Here is an 11,469-nt window from a genome sequence, read left to right as displayed (position 1 = left end):
ACGTCTGGCACATCTTCATAAATTGCCTCTCCCTTCATTGAAGCATTAGATTTAGTTTCACTATCAGTAGATAGCAAGGTCAAAGCCTGTGTTATAGCACTACATAAAGTCCACAACGTCAAAGGGATCACATTACCCTTTTGATGTTGCTTTTTCAATTTTTTTTTTTTTTTGGATTATTTTCCACTCCTTTAAATTTAACTGTAACTAGTTTGATATTGAAACCAATAACAATATTGCTCCACCAAGCGAAAGAGCTCACTTAATCGACGAGTCGAGGCCTTAACGCCTATGGAGTGGAGAAGTCCTTTGACCAACTCCATGTATTGTGTCTGTAATGATGAGGAATTCCCCATGATTTTCCTGAAAGTTCCCCTGCTATGGATATAAAATCCCCCCGGGGTTACTCACCCTTTCGGTTTCACTCGAGCCCCATGTTGGGCACCAGATGTTGTGAGTGAAATGACACAAAGACAAGACACACACAAAAGACAGACAAGACACAACTCCGGCCAGAGGAAAAAAGAACTGCGCAAATAAGCTGTGGTTTATTTTTATAAAGCCCCCTAGGCAGAATTCCAGACTGCATGACTAAGCCTTTTCAGTACAGCACAGGTGCACAAATGTTATCATACAGCAAGGGAAGTGAAACTCCTGTTTACTGCAGAGTCTGTCCAGAGCCCTTTCTTCCTCCTTATCACAAGAAGGGAATGTTCCCTCATTTGCAAGGGACCATTAAACTCAAGGCTGTGTCCAGACTCCTTGGCAGAGCATCTTGTTTGCAAGCATGCTCTGCCCGAGCAGAGAGTCCCGTTTGCAGGCACATCTCCACTTCCCTATTATGGCCGCATTAACTTCCTTCAGGCAGTGAATTTTTTGTGTATGTAACAAGCAATAAAAAGCAAAAAGTAAATAATTTGTATTATACTATAGCTTCTATGCAGCCAAATAAATAAATAAATACAGACCAAAAGATAAAAAGGCAACCTATAAAATGGGAGAAAATATTTGTGCACCATATATCTGATTAAGGGATAAAGTGCAAAATACATAAGGAACTCATATAACTCAGTAGCCACTCCCCTCCTAGAAAATACAGTTAAAATGATTATGTACATGTCTGCTCAGTCACTCAGTTTTGTCTGACTTTTTGTAACTCAGTGGAGTGTAATCCACCACGCTTCTCTGTCCATGAGATCTTCCAGGCAAGAATACTGGAGTAGGTTACCAGTTACTCCTCCAGGGGATCTTCTTGACCTGGGGATTATACCCACATCTCCTGCATTGGCAGTGAGATTCTTTACTACTGAGACACCTGAGAAACCGTCAATAAGGCTAAAGGACCTGAATAAACATTTTTCCAAATCTCCTTAACAAGTAGTGCTGGGAAAACTGGTTAACCACCCATAAAAGAATTAAACTAAAACACTTTCTAACAGCATACACAAAAATAAACTCAAAGTGGACTAAAGATCTAAATGTAAGAACAAAAACTATAAAACTCCTAGAGGAAAACATAGGCAAAACACTTTCTGACATAAATCACAGCAAGATCCTCTATGAGCCACCTCCCAAAGTAATGGAAATAAAAGCAAAAATAAACAAATGGGACCTAATTAAACTTAAAACATTTTGCACAACGAAGGAAACTATAAGCAAGGTGAAAAGACAGCCTTCAGAATGGGAGAAAATAATAGCAAATGAAGCAACTGACAAAGAATTAATCTTAAAATTATATAAGCAGCTCATGAACTCAATTCCAGAAAAATAAACGACCCAATCAAAAAATGGGCCAAAGAAATAAACAGACCTTTCTCCAAAGAAGACATACAGATGGCTAACAAACACATGAAAAGATGCTCAACATCACTGTCAGAGAAATGCAAATCAAAACCACAGTGAGGTACCATCTTACCCTGGTCAGAATGGCTGCTATCAAAAAATCTACAAACAACAAATGCTGGAGAGGATGTGGAGAAAAGGGAACCCTCTTACACTGTTGGTGGGAATGCAAACTAATATAACCACTATGGAGAACAGTGTGGCGGTTCCTTAAAAAACTGGAAATAGAACTGCCGTAAGACCCAACAATCCCATTGTTGGGCATGCACACTGAGGAAACCAGAATTGAAAAAGACACATGTACCCCAATGTTCATTGCAGCACTGTTTACCATAGCTAAGACATGGAAGCAACCTAGATGTTCATCAACAGATGAATGGATAAGAGATCTATGGTACATATACACAATGGAACATTACTCAGCTATTAAAAAGAACACATTTGAATCAGTTCTAATGAGGTGGATGAAACTGGAGCCTATTATACAGAATATTGTAAGTCAGAAAGAAAAACAACAATACAGTATATTGATGCATATATATGGAATTTAGAAAGATGGTAATGATGACCCTATATGAGAGACAGCAAAAGAGACACAGATGTAAAGAACAGACTTTTGGACTCTGTGGGAGAAGGTGAGGGTGGGATGGTTTGAAAGAATAGCATTGAAATATGTATATTATGATATGTGAAATAGATGACCAGCTCAAGTTCAATGCATGAAACAGGGTACTCAAAGCCAGTGCACTGGGACAACCCAGAAAGGTGGGATGGAGAGGGAGATGAGAAGGGGTTTTAGGATGGGGAACACAGGTACACCTGTGGCTGATTCATGTCAATGTATGGCAAAACCACCACAATATTGTAAAGTAAATAGCCTCCAATTAAAATATATTAATTTTTAAAAAGAAGGTATATGAAAATACACTGAACATCACTAACCATCAGGAAAATGAAGATAAAAACCACAATGAGATATATTTTCATACTAGTTGTCATCTAAATGACAATTGAAAACAGTGAGTGAGGAAGTGGAGAAAAGAGAATCCTTGTTCACTGTGGTGGGAATATAAATTGCTATAGCCATTACAGAAAACAGCATGATCATTCATCAAAAAATTAAATGTAGAACTGCCATATGGTACAGAAATCCTACTTCTGGGTATTTGTATAAATAAACCATTTACATTATATAATTTGCATCAATAAAAATAAAAGTTAAGATATCATAAAGATAAAGTTGCACTCTCATGTTTGTTGCAACATTATAATCAACAGTCAAGACATGTGAACAGTCTATATGTCTATCAACAGGTAAATGGATAAAGCATATGTGTAAACTATATATATATGTATGTATATATATATATATATATATATATATGTCATAAAATAGGAGGAAATATTACCATGTGCAAGAAAATGAATAAAGCTGGAGGACATTATGCTAAGTAAAATGTCAGCCAAAAACATATATTGTATCATTTTACTTATATGTAGAATCTAACAATAACTAAAACTCATAGAAACAGAGAATAGATTGATGGATGCCAGGGGGAGGACAGTGAGGAAAATGGGTGAAGATAAACAAAGTGAACAAAACTCCAGCTATAAGATAAATTAGTTCTAACAGTCTAATGTACAGCATGTTGAGTATAGTTAGGAATATTTATTGTATTATATTGTATACATAAAATCACTAAATGTGTAGATCTTAACATTTGTCACCACTCACAAAAAAAGTTTACCGTGTGATGGATGTGTTAAGTAATCTTATTGTGGTAATCACTTTGCAGTATATACAAATATCAAATCATCTTGTCATACACATTAAACTATCAAACTGCTATCTGTCAATTACATCTCAATAAACCTAGAAAAATTATTTATGTTAAAAAGATAAAAAGAAAAGAAGGGTTGCTAAGGATGTGAAAAAATTGAAACCTTCATAAATTGCTGTTTCAAGTGTAAAGTGGTGCAGCAACTGTGAAAATTATTTTTGATGGATGTTTAAAGATTTAAAAATATTACCATATGACTCATACTTATCAAGGAGAATAAAAAACAGGTGTTTAGACCAAATTATAGACATTATTGTTTATTGAAGCTTCATTCACTATAGCCAAAATGTGGAAGAAAACAAATGTCCAACAACTGATGAATGATTAAGTAAAATTCAGTTACATACATACAATGTAATATTTCTGGCAAGAAAAAGAATTTAAGTACTATATATCCTGTAAAATGGGTGACCTTTGAAAACATGTTTAGGTAAAATAATCAGACACCAAAAATCAAATGATCTCATTTATACGAAGTGTCCAGAATAGCTAAATTGATACAAAGTAGTGAGTGGTTGCCAAATGCTGAGGGGAAGGAATATGAATGGAAAGTGACTAATTCATACAGGTTTTATTTGGGGAATGACAAAAATTTTATACAATTAGTGGAGATGGTTGTGTCTCTCAGAAAGCCTCTGAATCATAAGCTTTAAAATATGTTAAATTGTGAGTTTTATGTTATGTAAATTTTGCATTAATAAAATATAAGTAATATAACCTAAAAAGTGATAATCTAACCTTCTACCTTAAATCACTGATAACATAACAAACTAAATCCAAAGCAAAATGTAGGGAGATAATAAGAATTGTTGTTCAGTTGTTCAGTCTTGTCTGACTCTTTGCAACCCTGTGGACTGTAGCACACCAGGTTTCCCTGTCCTTCACCATCTCCTGGAGTGTGCTCAATCTCATGTCCATTGAGTTGATGATGCTATCCAAATATCTTGTCCTCTTTTGTCCCCTTCTTCTTCTTCCTACAATCTTTCCCAGCATCAGGGTCTTTTCCAATGAGTCAGCTCTACAGATCAGGTGAGCAAAATATTGGAGCTTCAGCTTCAGCATCAGTCCTTCCAATGAAAATTCAGGATTGATTTCCTTTGGGATTGACTGGTTTGATCTCCTCACAGTCCAAGGGAGCATTCTCAAGTCTTCTCCAGCACCACAGTTCAAAGGCATCAATTCTTAGTTGCTCAGCCATTTTTTTATTGTCCAGCTCTCACATCTGTACATGACTATAGGAAAAAAAGCCATAGCTTTGATTATATAGACCTTTATAGGCAAAGTGGTGTCTCTACTTTTTAATATGCTGCCTAGGTTTGCCATTGCTTTTCTTTCAGGGAGGAAGCGTCTTTTATTTTCATGGCTGCAGCCACCATCCACAGTGAGTTTGGAGCCCAAGAAAATAAAGTCTGTCACTGTTTCCATTGATTTCTCATCTATTTGCCATGAAGTGATTTGACCAAATGCCATGATCTTCGTTTCTTGAATTGAAGGGAAAGAGCAAATTAGCCAAGATGGCATGTTCAGGCACTCTAACTCCACGTTTTGTATACAATAACTATATAACAGCCGAGATCACATAGCACTGTGCATGAACATCATGAGGTACTCACTTGGTCATGGGTTGTGTGTGGTATGGATCTATGAGCTCCACCTAGAAAGTGGCAACAATTACTGATGTGTCCATTGGATCAGCCATGAAAGGAGAGAATATAGCATGTCTATTGCTACGGCTGCTGCACCATCCAGGAGAGAATACTTTTATGGTTGCTGTGCCAGCCAGGAGAGAGGTTGTGTTGTGTTAGGTTATGCTACGGCTTCTTCTATGGCTTCTGGTCAGTCAGGAGAGAATATGTGTGTCTGTAGTTTCTACAGCTCCTTGATTCTCCTTCCAGCCTCTTAGCTCATGCCTTGCCTACTCTTCAGTAAACAATGCAGACAGTGTGAACACTGAGACAATTGGCATAATGAACAGGATCAGCAACACATGAATGTTGAGTTTTAAGTCAGCTGTTTCACTCTTCTCTTTCACCTTTATCAATAGGCTTTTTAATTTCTCTTCACTTTCTGCCACAAGGGCAGTGTCATTTGCATATCTGAGGTTATTGTTATTTCTCCCCACTATCTTGATTCCAGCTTGTGCTTCTTCCAGTCCAGCATTTCACATGATGTATTCTGCATATAAGTCAAATAAGCAAAATGACAATATACAGCCTTGATGTACTCTTTCCCAATTTTGAACCAGTCCATTGTTTAGTTCTAACAAGCTCCTCTCTCCATGGAATTCTCCAGGCAAGAATACTGGAGTAGGTGGCCATTCCTTTCTCCAGGAGATCTTCCCCACCCAGGGATTGAATCTGCATCTCCTGCATGGCAGGCAGATTCTTTACTGTTTGAGCCACCAGGGAAGCCTAATAAAGATTAGAGAATAAGTTAATAAAATAAATTGATAAAATAGAGAAAATCAACAGGATGACAATGATCTTAAGAGGGACAACAAAACTGGAAAATCTTTTTCTAGACTTACAAAGAATAAAATGAGAAATGACACTAATTGCTAAAAGCAGGAATGAAAGAGGGGACATTAGTACCAAACTTAGAAATAAGAATTAAAAGAGAACACTATTAACAATTGTATGCCAACAAATTAGATAACTTAGATAATGTGGATAAATATCTACAAGGACAAATAGAACATATGAATGAATCTATTATGGCCAAGGGAGCTTCCCTGGTGACTAAGATGGCAAAGAATCAGCCTGAACTCCTGGACACCTGGGTTTGATTCCTGGGTTGGGAAGGTCCCCTGGAGAAGAGAATGGTTACCCATTCTAGTATTCTTGTCTGGAGATTCCCATGGACAGAGGAGTCTGGCAGGCTATATTCCATGGTGTTGCAAAGAGTCAGACACAACTGAACAACTAACACTCACTTTCTACCCACCTTTTTCATAACAGCTAGACACTGTATTAGAAATATAAAACCTACCCACAAAGTAAAGCACTGTCCCAGATGCTTTGCTTCAGTGGTAAATTCTATAACTATTAACTTCTCACAAAGTCTTTAAACAAATAGAATGGAGAAATCCTTGTATCAGTTTACATTCCTACCAGCATTGAAAAGTGTTCCCTTTTCTTCACATCCTCTTTAGCATTTATTGTTTGTAGATTTTGATAATGGCCATTCTGACTCATGTGAGGTGATACCTCATTGTAGTTTTGATTTGCATTTCTCTAATAATTAGTGATATTCAGCATCTTTTCATGTATTTGTTGGCCCATCTGTATATCTTCTTTGGAGAAATGTTTATGTGGGTCTTCTGCCCAGTTTTTGATTGGGTTGTTTGCTGACACTGAGCTATGTGAGCTGCTTGTATATTTTGGAGATTAATCCTTTGTCCATTGCATTGTTTGCAAATATTTTCTGAGGATTGCCTTTTCATATTGTTTATGATTTTCTTTGCTATGCAAAGAAATTTCATTATTTTATTAAATTAATTAAGCTAGTTTCAGTTTAATTAGTTCCCATTGGTTTATTTTTATTTTCATTACTCTAGGAGGTGTGTCAAATACTTTGTGATTTATGTCGAAGAATATTTTGTCTATGTTTTCCTCTAAGAGTTTTATAGTGTCTGGCCTTGCCTTTAGGTCTTTAATCCATTTTGAGTTTATTTTTGTGTCTGTTGTAAATAGAAATAAAACTACCATGTGACCCAGCAATCCCACTACAGGGCATATACCCTGAGAAAACCGTAGTTTGAAAAGGCACATGTACCCCAATGTTCATTGCATCACTATTTATGATAGCCAGAACATGGAAGCAACCTAAATGTCCATCAACAGATGAATGAATAAAGAAGATTTTATGTGTGTGTATATATATACATACATATATATATATATATATATATATATATATATACACACACACACACACACACACACACACACACACACACACACACACACACACTATGGAATATTACTCAGCCAAAATAAGAATGAAATTGGATCATATATAGTGATGTGGATGAACCCAGAGTCTGTCATACAGAGTGAAGTCAGAAAGAGAAAAACAAATATCATATAGTAACATATGTATATGGAATCTAGAAGAAGAAATCTACATGAACCTATTTTCAGGGCAGGAATAGAGATGCAGATGTGGACAATGGACTTTTGACACAGCAAGGAAGAGAGTGTAGGACAAATTGATAGAGTACCATTGACATACATATATACTCCATGCTAAGTTGCTTCAGTCATGCCCTCCAGGCTCCTATGTCCATAGGACTCTACAGGAAAGAACACTGGAGTGGGTTTCCATGCCCTCCTCCAAGGGATCTTCCTGACCCAGGGATCAAACCCACTTCTCTTATGTCTCCTGCATTGGTGGTTGGGTTCTTTAACTTAGCACCACCTGGGATGCCCACACACTAACATATGTAAAATTGACAGATAGTGGGACGCTGCCATATAGCACAGGGAGCTCAGCTCTGTGCTCTGTGATGACATAGAGGGATAGGGTGGGGAGGGGTGTCAGGGAGGCTCAAGAGGTAGGGGATATATGTATACATATAGCTGATTCATTTTGTTATACAGCAGAATCTAACACATCATTGTAAAGCAATTATACTCTAATAATAAAAGTTTTTTTAATGACAATAAGTAAACTAGAAAATAATTTTAAAAAAAAGAATGATTTTGGTGTTGCATAACAACCTACATTTACTTAATATCACAAAACTGTACACTGAAAATGGTTAAAATGATAATTTTTATGTTATACATATTTTGCAATTAAAAAAAAAAAAACAGAAAGGAGGAAACAATTCTCAGCTCATTTTGTTAGGTCAGTACTACCCTGATACCAAAATCAGACAAACAATGTCACAAAAAAAGAAAATGACAAGCTAGCAACTCTTATAAATATACATGCAAATACCCTTAACAAATTACTAGCGAACAAAATTTTGCACTATATAAAAATGATTCTACATCCTAATCAAGTGGGTTTTGTCCAGGAAGTAAGTCTGGTTTTCATCTGTATATCAACAAATATAATACACAATGTCAACAGTGTAAAGTACAAAAAATTTAGTGTTATCCCAATAGACGTACAAAAAACATTTCACAAGATTCAATACCCCATCATGATTTTTAAAAACAGAGTGAAAAAGAATTTCTTCAATGTGATTAAAAGGATCTCTATTAAAAACTTACAATTTAAATCATACTTGATAAGAGACTGAAAGGTCTCCCCTCTCTTTGATCACGAATAAAATAAGGATGTTCATTCTGATCACTTCTATTCAATCATATATTGAAGGTTTTAAACAAGACAATGAAATAAAAGAATCTAGAATGGAAAAAAAAGAAGTAAAGCTATACCAATTGGGAAATTATGTAATTCTATACATAGAAAACCCTCTAAAAAAGTATAGACTAAAAATGAGTTAACCATTGTTGCAGGATGCAAGGTCAATATACAAAAATCACTTGTATATCTATATAATAGAGATGAACAAACCAAAAAGAAAACTAAGAAAACAAATCCATTTACAAGATCATCATAAAAATAAAATACCTAGGAATAAATTTAAGAGGTGCAAAACTAATACTCTTCAAACTACAAACATTGTCTTAAAAATTATAGAAGACCTAAACAAAAACATGTGACACGTTAAGGTGTTGAAAAACATCAACATCCCTAAATTCATTATAGGTTCTTCACAATTCCCATCAAAGTATCCAGGGTCTTCTTAATTGCAAAACCAGTCCTCAAATTTATACAGTGGTTCAATGTACTCAGAATAATAAAAATGATCCTCAAAATAAAGAAGAAAGTTAGAAGACTTACATATCCAAAGTTTAAAACTCACTACAAAGAAACAGTGACCCCCCCAAAAAAAAAAAGGAGAAGAAGATTGTAGTATTGGCATAAAGGTAAACATATAGATCAATTATATTGAACTCAGAATCTAGAAATAAACTTTTACATTTATAGTCAGTTGATTTTCAACAAGGGTGCTAAGGCAATTGAATGGAGAAGGAACCGGGATTTTTTTGTAAGTATGTTTCAAAAATTGGTGCTAAGGCAACTGGATAATCACATGCAAAAGAATAAATTTCTTTTATTCACTATAAACAAGACTTACCTCACACCAAAAACAAAAACAAACTCAAATGGAACAAAGAACTAAAGGGAGAACTAAAACTAGTAAATTCTTGGAAGAAAACCTAGGTGTAAATTTTTATGACCTTGGCTTGGATAATGGTGACAGATATGATACCAAAATCACAAGCAACAAAAGAAAAAATAAATAAATTGGACTGCATCAAAATGTTTAAAAGCATATGCTTCAAATGATACCATGAACAGTATTAAAAGACAGCTCACTGATTTGGGAAAATTTTTTGCAAATTATGTGTTTGATAAGGCATTGTATATAGAACATAAAAGAACTCCTAACCTCAAGTACAACAATAAAAACAGGCAATTAAAAACTGGGCAAAGGATTTATATATAGAGAGAGGTATAGTTGATTTAAAATGTTATGATAGTGCTTGCTTCGGCAGCACATATACAGAAATTGGAACGATACAGAGAAGATTAGCATGGACCCTGCACAAGGATGACATGCAAATTCGTGAAGTGTTCCATATTTTTTGGGGTGATTTTTTTTTCCTCTTTTTCTTTAATATTGTATTTTTGAAAATCCAACCTCTACCCTAAATTTTTAATCTTTGCTTTTTGGTATTTGCAATTGATTTTGTACATTTAAGAACCCAATCGTCAGTACCCATTTTTACTTGTGAGCGAGATTACTTGCTTGACTGCTCTCTCTCCCTTTGGACCCTCCTTTTTCTCCACCAAGTCGTCTTTATCTCCTCCCTACCTCTTCTCTTCTCTACCCAACTCTGTGAATCTCTTTGTGTGTTCTGGATGGTGGTGAACACTTAGGGAACTAATTACTGGCTGGATCTGTCTCTCTCCTTTTGATTCCCCCCTTTATCCTCATGGCCACTTCTGTCTCCTTCCTCCCTCTTCTCTTCTCTGTATAACTCCGTGAACATCTCTGAGTGGTCTAGACTATGGAGCACACATAAGGAAGTGATTACTGGTTAGCTTGCTCTCTTGTCTTTTGATTCCACCTCATCTCATTCTGCTCACCTCTATCACCCTCCTCCCTCTTCTCTTCTCTGTGTAACTCTGTGAACCTCTCTGGGTGTCCCTCACTGTGGAGAAACTTTTCATCTTTAACCTAGATGTTTTACAACAGTGCTGTATAGATGGAGAAGTCTTGAGACTACTGTAAAAATAAGACTGAAAACCAGAAGCAGGAAGCTTAAGTCCAAATCCTGAGAACGCCAGAGAAATCCTGACTCCAGGGAACATTAATTGACAGGAGCTCATCAAACACCTTCATACCTACACTGAAACCAAGCACTACCCAAGGGCCAACAAGTTCCAGAGTAAGACATACCATGCAAATTATCCAGCAACACAGAAACATAGCCCTGAGTTTCAATACACAAGCTGCCCAAAGTCACTCCAAACCCACTGACATCTCATAACTCATTACTGGACACTTCATTGCACTCCAGAGAGAAGTCCAGCCCCACCCACCAGAACACCTACACAAGCTTCCCTAACCAGGAAACCTTGATAAGCCACCTGTACAACCCCACCCACAGCGAGGAAACTCCAGAATAAAGAGAAATGCACAAACTGCCAGAATACATAAAGGACACCGCAAACATAGAAATACAAACAAGATGAAGAG

At 36.2% G+C, this 11,469-nt stretch overlaps 1 non-coding gene across 1 annotated transcript; it reads left to right on the top strand.

Annotated features, from left to right (window-relative positions):
* Positions 1 to 10,245: 10,245 nt before the first annotated feature.
* On the top strand, positions 10,246 to 10,352 carry LOC138072117 (U6 spliceosomal RNA). The gene has a single exon (XR_011144264.1). It is a non-coding gene; the product is annotated as a U6 spliceosomal RNA (small nuclear RNA).
* The last annotated feature ends 1,117 nt before the right edge of the window (positions 10,353 to 11,469 follow it).

Source organism: Capricornis sumatraensis, chromosome X, assembly GCF_032405125.1.
Source record: "Capricornis sumatraensis isolate serow.1 chromosome X, serow.2, whole genome shotgun sequence".
In the NCBI taxonomy this organism is placed as follows: domain Eukaryota; kingdom Metazoa; phylum Chordata; class Mammalia; order Artiodactyla; family Bovidae; genus Capricornis; species Capricornis sumatraensis.
This window is presented reverse-complemented; position numbering and strand designations above follow the sequence as displayed.